Source organism: Peromyscus californicus, unplaced genomic scaffold (genome assembly GCF_007827085.1).
Source record: "Peromyscus californicus insignis strain IS unplaced genomic scaffold, ASM782708v3 Scaffold_5__1_contigs__length_169319896, whole genome shotgun sequence".
NCBI lineage: Eukaryota > Metazoa > Chordata > Mammalia > Rodentia > Cricetidae > Peromyscus > Peromyscus californicus.
The window spans coordinates 135,616,645-135,629,191 of NW_026294573.1; the positions used below are offsets into that span (position 1 = coordinate 135,616,645).

The 12,547-nt window shown below is 41.3% G+C and overlaps 1 protein-coding gene across 2 annotated transcripts in view; it reads right to left on the minus strand.

The window, feature by feature from the left end:
• The window catches only part of Rb1cc1 (RB1 inducible coiled-coil 1), a 70,237-nt gene extending 58,749 nt beyond the window's left edge, over positions 1-11,488 (minus strand). The window contains exon 1 of one of the 2 annotated variants that reach the window (XM_052715053.1): positions 11,263-11,488. The gene's annotated coding sequence lies outside the window, so the exon portion shown is untranslated. The remainder of the gene's footprint in view (positions 1-11,262) is intronic. The other variant, XM_052715052.1, reaches the window with a different exon arrangement.
• Between the last annotated feature and the right edge of the window lie 1,059 nt (positions 11,489-12,547).

Consider the following 12,547-nt stretch of genomic DNA (forward strand, 5'->3'; position numbering starts at 1 on the left):
ACAAGAATCCATACAAAGAAGCATGATTAAAAAGAAAAAATTAAAAATGGCAATTGTCTGCCTCCTGCTTATGGACCAGAATGTAAACTCCAATGCCATGTTTACCTGCCAGCTGCCATGCTTCCTGTCACGATGGTCAAACTCACCTTCTCAGACTGTGAGCCCACAGTGAACTTTTTCTTCTATAAACAACAAAACCCTGTATATACAAAACTCAAGTTCCAACTAGAAACTAAGTTGACCCTCACTGAGCACACTACTAAAACTTAAGCTTACACAACTAATTGCTTAAACAATTCTAGGCTAGTAAAATGTCTCAGAAAGACATCTGTAGCCACACCTATCAAGAGCTCAGCACCGACCCACATGGTAAGAGAGAAAATACTGTCTCTTTCCTCTGACATCCACACAACAGCCCAACACACACAAATCACAAATCAATAAACAAACAAAAAAGAACTAAGAGTCAGTGTTCTTAGCAACATAACTTTGGGATTGGTCATTATACACATTCCCCTTGTGTAAAATATTTTGAACTCCATGATTTGCTTATATGATCTAAACTTGTTTGTTGCATTTAATTTTCAGTATTAGCATAAAAACTAACTGTGGCTGTATACACAACACAATATTTTAGTATTACAGTCATCTTTCTTCTTTATTCTTGAAGAACTGATCCCATGGATACACAAATCTACACACTCAAATCTGCAGTGGCAAGACCTTACCTAAATGGGGTAGTGTTCACCTAACACATAGGCTCCTATGTGTTTTAATCTACTACAGCGTCTAAATGTCTATAAATACTTGTTAGAAGGAATTGCTGAGAAAATTATAACTGGAAAATTTTATACATGTACAGGAATTACACAATTACTTGCCTACTACTTTCTATCTGAGGCTCTAGACTCTCAGTACTCTTGCCTTGGCCTGAGCTCTGGGAGTTCAAGTATGCACCACCATACCTACTCACAATTTTTTTATTTTTATTTATTTTTATTTTATGTGTATAGGTGTTTTCCTTGCATGTATGTGAATGCATCACATGCATGCCTAGTGCCTGCATAAGGCAGCTCTGTTGAATCCCCTGGAAATGGAATCACAGATGGCTATGAACCTCCTTGTGGATGCTAAGAATCAAACCTGGGTCCTCTGGATATCTAACAAGTGTTCTTACTGCCGAGCCATCTCTTCATTGCCTCAACTACCCACTCCTATTATTTTTTGACCACCTGTCTAAGTATTGCTATTAGTTTCTGTTCAATAAGACAAAACAGTACATTATTGAGACAACACTGTAGAGAAATATCGAAACACGTCAGTCATGCTTACTAGTATAAAAGATACACAATAACAGAATTTCAATTGAAGGAGAGAAATGATGAATTTTTTTCAAATGGTAGTATTATGATGTTGTGGGATATTTGAATGTATTGCTATGATTGGTGTATTAAAAAGCTGAATGCCCTATACCCAAGGAATGCTCAATCATACCACAAAGATACATGCTCAACTATGTTCAAAGCAGCACTATTCGTAATAGCCAGAACCTAGAAACAACCTAGATGCCTGTCAATTGAAGAATGGATTAAGAAAACGTGGTACATATACACAATGGAGTACTACTCAGCAGAGAAAAACAATGACAGCATGAAATTTGCAGGCAAATGGATGGAACTAGAAAATATCATCCTGAGTGAGGTAACCCAAACACAGAAGGACAAACATGGTATGTACTCACTCATAAGTGGATACTAGATATAAAGCAAAGAACAATCAGACGGCAACCCACAGAACCAGGGAGGCTACAAAGCAGGGGGGGCCCTAGGATGACTGTGGCTTATAATAAGTTTTAGTTTTACTCAATCACTGGGCAAGCCTCAGTGAAACATTTCACTATTAGGATAAGAATTTATACTGTGGGCTGGAGAGATGGCTCAGCCGTTAAAGGCTAGGCTCACAACCAAAAATGTAAGAATTTATACTGTATCAAGCTGACAATAGAAAAATAAACAAATAAATAAAAATGAAAAAAAAACCTGTCAAGTGCCATTTTACAAAAGAGAGAACAGGTAATAGGATCTAATTTAAATTTCATAAAGATTATTCACTATTGGGCTGGAGAGATGGCTCAGAGGTTAAGAGCACTGGTTGCTCTTCCAGAGGTCCTGAGTTCAATTCCCAGCAACCACATGGTGGCTCACAACCATCCATAATAAAATCTGGTGCCCTTTTCTGTTGTGCAGACAGAACACTGTACATAATAAATAAATCTTTATTTTTAAAAAAAAGAGTATTCAAAAACAAAACAAAAAACAAAAAGCTGAATGCCCAAACAGAGTCCATTTCAGTGTCTGAGCTGCCCACTCAAATAACCCTACAAAACCCAAAAGCTTTTGCAGCCAGCACTGCCCTCTACTAATCCGAACCACCTTTCATTTGCATTAAAACCTCTTCCTTCCTTCCACAGAGGTTGACTGTGTTCAGTGGTTTCTAGCTGTGCTTACTTAAAAGTTCCAGGACAGCCAGAGCTACATACAGACCCTGTCTCAAAAAAAAATAAAACAACAAAAAAGACATTGTGAAATTTACAGGGAAATGGATAGAAGTGGAAAGGATTATATTGAGGTAACCCAGGCTCTGAAAGACAAAGGCTGAATGATCTCTCTCAGAGGCAGACCGCAGCTTCTAAATGTTACTTATATTTATTTATGGCGGGGAGATTGTGTATGGGGCCAGGAAACCAGAAGGGAGCCCAAGGGAGGGCAATAAAGGCTTTAGGGTGTGATATACCATATGGGATGTGAAAGTGGAAATGGGAATACCAGGAGTGGAAGGGTTTAATGGGGGAGTCCCCCAGGGAGATGGGAGAGGAAGGGGACTGGTAGTAGGGGGTGGGAGTCAACTAAAGCTAAATATATTTTTTTTAATGCCACAAGAAAACTGGCAACTTTGTAAGGTAATTTAAAAAAATTTTAAAACTATTAAAACAAAACAAAAAAGTACTTTTAAGACAGAAAAAAAAAAGCTGAATGCCCAATAGCTAGGAAGGAGGTATAGGTGGGACTTCTAGGAAGAGAGAGAGGAAATAGATGAATCTAGTGTTCTCGAGAGAGACCAAGGGGACTCTAAAAAGTCAGACATATGACAGATCAGAGGTAACCGATCCATACAACAGAACATAGATTAAAATAAATGGGTTAATTTAAGTTATAAGAGCTAGTGGGACAAACTTAAGCTAAGGCTGAGCTTTAATAATTAATAATAAGTCTGTGTCATTATTTGTGAACTGGTGGACCAAAGAAAAAAATCTGTTAACATTATGATGATGTAGCACCTGTATGACCCTAGCACTCAGGAGCCTAAATACCCTGGAGTATGGGGATGTCCTGAACTGTATGGCCAAACCATATCTCAAAACAAAAATAGTAAGAAAAATGGCATAAGGAAAATAGACTCTGGATGTGCATACTAAACTAAGAAATGAGAACTAAGACAACTACAAGACACCATTTTTAGCATTCAGAAAGCCACTAATGATGGGAATAACTTATTAAATGTTGAAAAGGTTACAAACAGTTCACCCAATGGCTCTTTTCCTCTTCCTTTTTCCTTTCTAACCTTCTTTTTCCCCTCCCCTTCTCTTCCTTTTCTGTCCTGAGACAAAAAAAAAAAAAAAAAAAAAAAAAAAAGAGTTTCATGTAGCCCAGGGAGCCTGAAACTTCCTAGGTAGCAGAGGCTGATTTGAAAGCTCCTCCTGTCTCTGTGGTGTGTACCACTCACCATACCTGCTTCTAATGGCACATTTCTGACAGGAATACAAGTTGGTGGAACTCTTAAGAAGACAATCTGCAATGTGTACTAAAAATATACAAACTAAGAATTGTTTGTCTGGGCTGGGTGATGGTGGCGCACACCTCTGATCCTAGCATTTGGGAGGCAGAGGCAGGCGAATCTTTGAGTTCAAGGCCAGCCTGGTCCACAGAGCAAATTCCAGAACAGCCAGGGCTACACAGAGAAATACTGTCTCAAAAACAAAAAAAAAAAAACAAAAAAGTTCATCTGTTTGTTTTTAGATAGAGTCTCTTGTAACTCGGGATAACCTCAATCTCAATTCTGATCCTCCTGACTCTACCAAGGATTGGTATTAAGTGTATGCCATCACTCCTGGGTTTTGTTTTTTGAGACAGGGTCTCTATGTAGCTCTAGCTGTCCTGGAACTCACTATGTAGACTGTTTATAGCACTGTTCTACCTTGGCTTCCCTAAATGGTCACTCATATTTATCCCTTTAATTGTTATCTATAGGGAGACAGAAGAATAACCACAGATGAGTCAGAAATCCTATATTCAAGCCCTGTCCTACACTGTGACCTTGACTGGCTTCATCTACCAATTTTCTTTCATTTGAGAGAGAGAGAGAGAGAGAGAGAACACAAACATCTATTTCCCAAGGCAGTTCTGAGGAGCTAAAAAATAACCTTCACAGACGTGGTAGAATTATGCCAACTCTTCCACATACATATGAAAACAACATCAATCAATTAATGTTAGTAACAAATTCAGACCTATCCCCAACTCAGAAATAGTACTGGTTAATGCACAATATTCCCAACTACAAATCCTACTGTTAAACATGTCTAAATTTCTTTTTCTTTTTTCTTTCCTGGTTTTGGGGATTCAACCCAATAGGGATGGTCAGGAATGTCAGGAATCCTAGCACTGGGATTCAGGGATAAGGCAGAGGAGTAAGCTGGGGCCTCAGTGTGACTGGCTCAAAAGGGGACTGGTGGTATAAAGAGCTTGCTCAGTATGCCCACAGAGGAAGCTCTGGGTTCACTTCCCAACATCGCTATAAGCCAGGTGTGGTAATGAGTACCCTAGTAATCACAACGCTTGGGAAGGTGAAGGCAAGATGATCATAACTTCAAGGCTATCCTCATCTACACAGTGAGTTTAAGGCTAAGCTGGGCTACATGAGACCCTGACTAAAATAAACAAACAAGCAAACAAACAACAAACTAAAACCACATAAACTGCTGAGCTACATACCAATACTTTGCCAACAAGTCCAAATTTTAATTTGATGTCTTTCCTTTAAATCTTTCCCCTCACTTTATTGTATACAAAGCTATCATTTCCCTGGTGTTCCTTTAGAATCTAACCCCTAATCTTCCCTGGCATAACCTTTAGAGTCTGCAAATTCTCTTTTAACTTTCTAGTCCACTCCAATCCCCCTTTGATATTCCCACCAGCTAGCATCAAATTCTGCTTCTCAATTTTCCCCTACCTTCTCTGAAGATATCTTTCATATGCTAGCTAAGCATATCTCGCTAAGCACCCACATGATTCCACTTACTTCCTTTATTTAGTTGGCAACCCTACCACATATGTGAACTTGACAACTCTGACACATAATTAACCCAGAAAGATAGTGTTTGGAACAAGATTTATCTCCATTTAGAGTTTACCTACTCCACTGGGACTCAATAACTTCAACACTTGAGTTTATAATCTACAAACTGAAATGATAATCTTTTACGGAGTTGAAAAAGAGGGGAGTTGGTAATAATGTACATTAGAATCTTTCACAGTGCCCAGGAGTGTATTAAAAATCACTAAAAGTGGTGGGTATTGAGCTTCAATATTAATAGCTTCAAAATTAACCCCATTTCCTTCTTTCAGAACTATCAAAGGATCCCATACCTGAAGAAAATTATAACATTTTACACATTTTTAGGACAGTTAAAAATCCTTCCTACACCAATCTCTGCTTATCTGAACTTTAAAGCCTAATGATGGTCCTATTATCATTTCTGGGAAACTGTCCCCGGCTCCAGGTGACCCACAGAATTATTTTCTCTTCTCAGGATACAGAACTCTAGCTATATAAAGTAATACTGATGAACTAAAGTGGGAGAAAAAAAAACCCACAAGAGGACAATTTGCTTCTCCTTAGATCCTTTGAATCTGTAGTTGACTATAAATGATGGAGGAAAGAGCTGGACAGATGGCTTAGTGGTTAAGAGAATTTGTTCTTTCTGAGGGCCCAGGTTCAATTCCCACCATCTATATGGCAACTCCTAACTCTCCACAACTCCATTTCCAGGGTATCCAAAGCCATATAAAATAATCTAAAATAATAAAAATTAAAAAAATAAAAATGACCCCATTATATTTATACAGAATATATGAGTATTGCTTGACTTCCACGTCTATATATAAAGTAACCAAAAATCAACTCAGAAAAAAATTGTCTTGCCTTGTCAGGCCTGGTGGTGTAATTCCATCACTGAGGACAGACAGCTCCTTCAAATCTCTGAGTTGAAGGCCAGCCTAGTCTACATAACAAGTTCCATGCCTGCCAGAGATACATAGTGAGAACCTGTCTCAAAATTAACTTATTAAATGTCCAGCCAACTTTTCAACTGGGGTAATTCAAAATTTCCTCTTGAAAAATTATCACTGTGATGACAAGGCCCACCAGTCTAGCCTTACCACCAACTTTCTAAAATGCGAAAACCTCAAAATTAGCTTTCTTTTTGGGGGAATGAAAGTGAGAAACCCCAAAGAAGAAACTTTGATCTCCAAAACTAAACACACTCATTAGATTCCCAATACTGGGGGTGTGGGGTGTGTGATCTAAACAAGCCAGGCCTGGTACTAAATGCTAGGAATAGAAATACTTTCAAGTTGCTGTCAAATTTAACAGAGCACGAGATCTGGATGTTACCAAAGAAAGCAAACTAAAGGCCTCATGAAGAAAAGCAATTTGAAATAATTCTGTCTCGTTTCTAATTCTGCAAACTGCAATTCTTAGCAATTCTACCACATTTAGTGTTCACTGGTTACTGCATCAATGAAAATAACATCCACCACAACGAACATATAGGTGACCCAGACCAAGAACTGAGTGTTAGTTAGCCTCTCTCTGCAAACTGGATGCATCCCCATATAACACTCTATCTGCCAAGAGGAAAAGAACAGGACAGGCATCTTCTTCACATTCTACAAAAGAAAACCTTTTTCATAAATGTTCATAGTGCTAAGTGTGTGCCTTCTCTGTCACAAGCATGCTCAGATAAATGTCAAATGGAGTTAACATCAGAAAAGCTCTTGACCAAAACCAGAACAGAAATACTTTTAAACCAGAAATGGAATTCAGGAGTAAATCCTTCAGATTTATTTCTTGAGCATACAGAAGGCACATGTATATACAAATTAATTTGGTTTTATGAAAATGAGGAGTTCTGGGCCAGCCAGGACTACATACTTAAAAATGCCTATCTCCTTCCTTCTCTTTCTCTCTCTCTCTCTACACACACACACACACACACACACACACACACACACACACACACACACACATTATGTATGTGAACATAAGTTCAGGTACTTAAAGAGATCAAAAGATGGTGCTGTAATTACCCTAAAGCTGGAAGTTATAGGTGAGCTACAGGCAATATGGGTGCTGGGACTGAACTGAGGTCTTCTAGAGGAGCAAGTACTCTTAACTGCTGATACATTTCCAACCCAAAAATTCTTAAAGACTACGTTTTTGTATTTTGTGAATGCATGTGCCACAGTACATGTGAAGATCATAGATCAACTAATGATCTTTCTTTCCACCATCAAGCCATACATATTAGTGTGTACCTTGCCTGGAATGCATTAATACAGAAATCATTCCACATCAGGACACTAACTTACTACTCATTCTAGTGTCCTATCTAATTCATCAAAACTATATAAAATCCATGACTTCAGAGAATATTTTCTAGTTGCATTATTTTACTTTACAGTGTATATAAAATATGAAATAAAACCCAAACTACCTATATAATACTGAATTAGCTTTACTCCATTACCAAGACTATAAACACAGGGCAGAATCAAAAAAGCATGCTCAAATGACATTTGCAATCAAAGTCAACAAAGGCCATGGAAATAACAATATAGTACTGAACTATTATCTTGACATATATTCTGGAAAGTTACTGATCAATATTTGTGTATGGATAGTGAAGGGAAAACTAATGTGGACAGTTTCAAATTAATAACAATATGAAAATAGATCACTGTTATTTTCATAATTACAAAACCAATAATATAAGAGAATTCAAAAGAACAAAATCATAGGGGATAAAACTGTTAATCCTACAATCTTCAGGGCATTCAGTAAACACCTGAGAAAGCTGAAACTACTCATAAAAGGCTGTTTGTGAGCATTCAAGTTCTACTACACTTGTACAAACTCACCAGGATCTTAACTGTACAGAAGAGTGAAAGGACAAGTAATGCTCTTAGGACCCTGGACAATGACCAATTTTATAAGCAAATTGTTTCCTGGGTTCATAAAACAGAAAGACTAGAGAAATGTGCTAAGTAATTTTATATTTTTATCTAAGAAAATCATTGTTCAACCTAACATTCCAAAGTCTGCTTCTCTAACCTCTTTTTTCAGCAATTGATATTGTCATTTTTGCCTTCTTTAAAATGCCCAATGGTCCGATAAATACACACTTACAAAATGTATTACTCTAGTTCATTGGATACAAGTGTACTTCATCGGTTTGATCTGAGGGATATACTGGAGCCCAACTGTTCCCCAGACTTGCTGGATCTATTGGCACTCAACTCTCTGCTTTTACACATGCAGGGTCCACATGCTCTACTTTCTTTTATTTTTAAACTATGATTTATAAAACTTAAATATCTATGGAGTACCCCTTTCTACTACTGGCTCTCACTCCTGGGATTCCATGTCAAGTAACCATTGCTTCTTAACTTCTCTTGGGGCTTTACCCAGGTCAGTAAAAGACAGCTTATCTAAAGTTTCAAGCCTACCAACCAATACACGTAGACAAACGCACACTACATAACCTTCCATTGTGTTCTTATTTTCCTTCTGAAAACTTATCACAACTTCAAGGTGTATCAGGTATGACAGTCCTAGCAAAAGGGACCAAGACCTGGAGGCCAATCTGAGCTACACAATGAATCCAAGGCCAGCATGGGTTAGAGTGAGATCCTTTCTCAAAACAAAACCCACCAAAACAAACAAAACCTTATAAAACTGAGATGTCTAGGGTTTTCTTAAAGACAAAGGGACTTATCTACATCACTTCTCTCCTCCCATGCTAATTCTGAATTCCTTAAACTAAACTTGACTAAAAGTCAATTTCCAATAATGACAATCATTTTTATGAACATCCAATTCTTTCCAAAAATTTCTTCTATTTCTTAGCAGGGCATGATAGCATACACCTGTAACCTAGCACTTAGGAGGTGGAGGCAGAAAGACTAGAGTTCAAAACCAGTCTCAGTTACACAGTGAGTCCATAGCAGCCTGGGCTACTGAGAACCTGCCTCAAATGATCTTCTTACATTCCTTTTATTCCTTAGTTGCTAGTTCAATGGTCTCAATGGAGCAAGTATACAATAAAAACTATAATGGACATGGAAAGGTCATTATAACAAAGGAAAGTGCAGCAGGGTGTAGTGGCTTGAGGCTGACACAGGACTGCTGCTCTGAGGTCAGAGATAGTGTAGGCTACATAATAAGCTGCAAGTCAGCCTAGGCTACATTGTGAAACTCTGGTGTCTCAGAAAAAAAAAAAAAAGAAAATGTAGATAGGGCTAGAGATTAACTGAAAAAGCCTTTGATTTTTATTTGAGACAGGGTCTAACTATGGAGTCCTGCCTGGCCTAGAATTCACTATGTAGACCATGCTGGCCTTGAACTCAGAGATCTGCCTGCCTCTTCCTCCTGTGTGCTAGGATTAAAGGCGTGCACCACCACATCCAGCTTTCTACTTGCCCTTTAATTTATTGACACAGAACTGAATCTACTTGTCCTTTAAAAAGAAAATTTATGATGTACATCTGGGAACAGGGGTTATGGTTGAGAGATGTAGCACTTTGCAGAACATGTTGGAGGCTCTGGGTTTTATTCCTAGCAGTGCGAATTAACAAGGCAAGAAACAAAAACAAAAGCAGAAACAAACAAACAAAAAAGGGGGCTGGGGGACCATTTCTTCTATCTTTTGCCCTTTGGCTTTTATGGATTTATGTATAAAGTCAATCTGCTGTGCATTCTAACCCTGATGTTTGTCAGAGTACCAAAAAACCTCCTTTCTCTGGGCAAAGAGGAGTGCTTCATTGTCTTCCCTGATTGCCAGTAACAACACAGAGAATCAGACCTATAATACCTAATACCTCACAATTTAATTCAAAACAAAGGTTTTGTTTGTTTTTCGGAGCTGAGGACTGAACCCAGGGCCCTCTACCACTGAGCTAAATCCCTAACCCCACAAAATTATTTTTAAAATGTGGCCTAAGTCCACTAACCAATTACACCAATAGATTAATCAATGCAAATAATACATTATGTGCCTCATGGCATTACAACCTAGATACCATTTTTGTTGTTTTTCTTTTTTCAAGACTTGGTCTCACTATGTTTCCCAAAACCACTGAAACACACTATGTAACCCAAATAGCCTAAAGCTATCCTCCTGTCTCAGCCTCCTGGAATGCTGAGATGAATTCAGCAGCTAGATTCTAACCCTAGGTTCTGGCTAAAGTTTTAAAAACAGCTGTAAACGCTAAAAAAAATACATGACAAAAATTTACCTGGCAAACATCGATCCATGACATATTTTGTAATAACACAAAATAAAAGATATTCTCACACACAATAACAGCAGCCCATTTATAGACAATAATTTAAAAAAATCACTCACTGAAATACAGTAATGACATTTGATTAAGCACATATCCCGGTCTATTTAGGCTGCCTCTAAACTGCTAGCTTTGCAAGCCCTCAGATAAATAAGTCTCATTAGCCTAATGTTCTTTTACAGAAAATGGTTAGCAAAATGGGTAAATTTTAACGCTTATAACAGACTTGACAACATTCCCACCCAACCGAACGTCTTACAGAGACTTTATCAATGAGTGGGTGAGTGCACGAGTGTTCCGTGGCACCAGGCCTATACCAGTTCATGGAATGATCACACTTTAAAGACTCATGACGGAAAGGACAGAATTACGAAATCATAAACAGTCACCATAGCACATCCACCAGTCTGTAGAGAAACTACAAACGCTACTAGGTTCGGAAGCTGTCATTTTTACCAAGTTTTGGAACCCGCATACACCCCTACCCCAAATTCATCAGTGGGGCGAGTGGAGGCTGAGTCATTCCGAGGAGTAACTTTACACCGATGCTCGCACTCCGGGGTCGGGACAAAGGCATCACCTCTAGGTTCCTCCCTTCTGTGCACTCCGTTCGGACGCGGTCCAAATCCTCTCGGGTTTCCAGAGCCCGACACACGGCTGCGCCGAGCGCAGGCGGCGGAGGCCGCGCTCCAGGCCTCCGGTGGGCACGGGCGCTCCGCCGCTCCCACGACCCTGTCAGCAGCGGCGCCTTACTGTCCCCGTAGGACTGGCGCGGCGACCCTGCGCGCCGGGGCCGACGACCGCTCCCACAATCCCGTCAGGTGCCAACCGGCCCGCGCCCAGCCCGCCGCCAGATGGGGGCAGGGGCGGCACTCACCCGACAGCGCCTCCTCCGCCCGCGGCAGCAGCACAGCCGGCGGCCCCCGGCACCATCTTCTGCCGCCGCCCTGGCCTCGGCGGCGGCTACCAACCGCCCCAGCGGCGCCGCCAACCAACACGACCGTCGGCGCCGGCCACCAAGCGCCCGGCGCGGCCCAGAGGTTCGGCGGGAGCGGGGTCGGGCGCAGCCGCTGCTCGAGCCCCTTGGCTCCCCGCGGAGACCGGGTCCGCGGGCCGAGGCACTGGGACCTGAGGCAGCGGAACCTGAGGCAGCCCGAGCTGGCAGGGCCGGGTCGCGGCCGCCGCGGGGTTTGTTATTGTCAACTCGGCCCTTCCGCCGCAGAGCACGCCGGGAAACAGCCAGCCGGGGGAGGGGCGCTCCGGGCGTCTGCGCAAATCCGGAAGTCGCTGACCTGCCGGGACGGCGCGGCTCCGCCCGCAGGCTTAGTACGCGGCTGGCGTCTTCTCTGTCCTGCCCTGACCCGGGAAGGTATTGCGGTCCTTCCGTGGACGGCCCCAAGGTGAGCTTGACCTTCTGGCCGCGGCGGGCCGACCCCGCCAAACCTGGAGCAGCCCCAGTCGGGGAACCGGAGGCGGAAGAGTTAGCGTCTGCACAGCTCCGGGGCCCTCATCGGCCGCCCGAGTGCCGGGACTGAGGTCGGTGACGGGGTCAGCGGACGGTCACCTGGGACACTCATACCTTGGCCACCTGGACTGCAGGCAACTCGGAAAGTATGCCTGGCATCTTTGCAAGGGTAGGGCGGCACATAGTCAGACAGACCAGGTAAGCTAAGAGCACGTCCAGCAGAGAACTGAAGCCAAGTGGACTGGACTGTAAGCGGCACGACCGTACTATACCGAGATGTCTCTAATGAGTCAATAACATCAGGAGTAGAGATGAGAATGCCAGTTTGGGAGAAAATTGCCATTTGTAAAGGTAATTGGGCTCAGGCAAGAACTTGAAGCTTCAAATTTAAAATCTGATG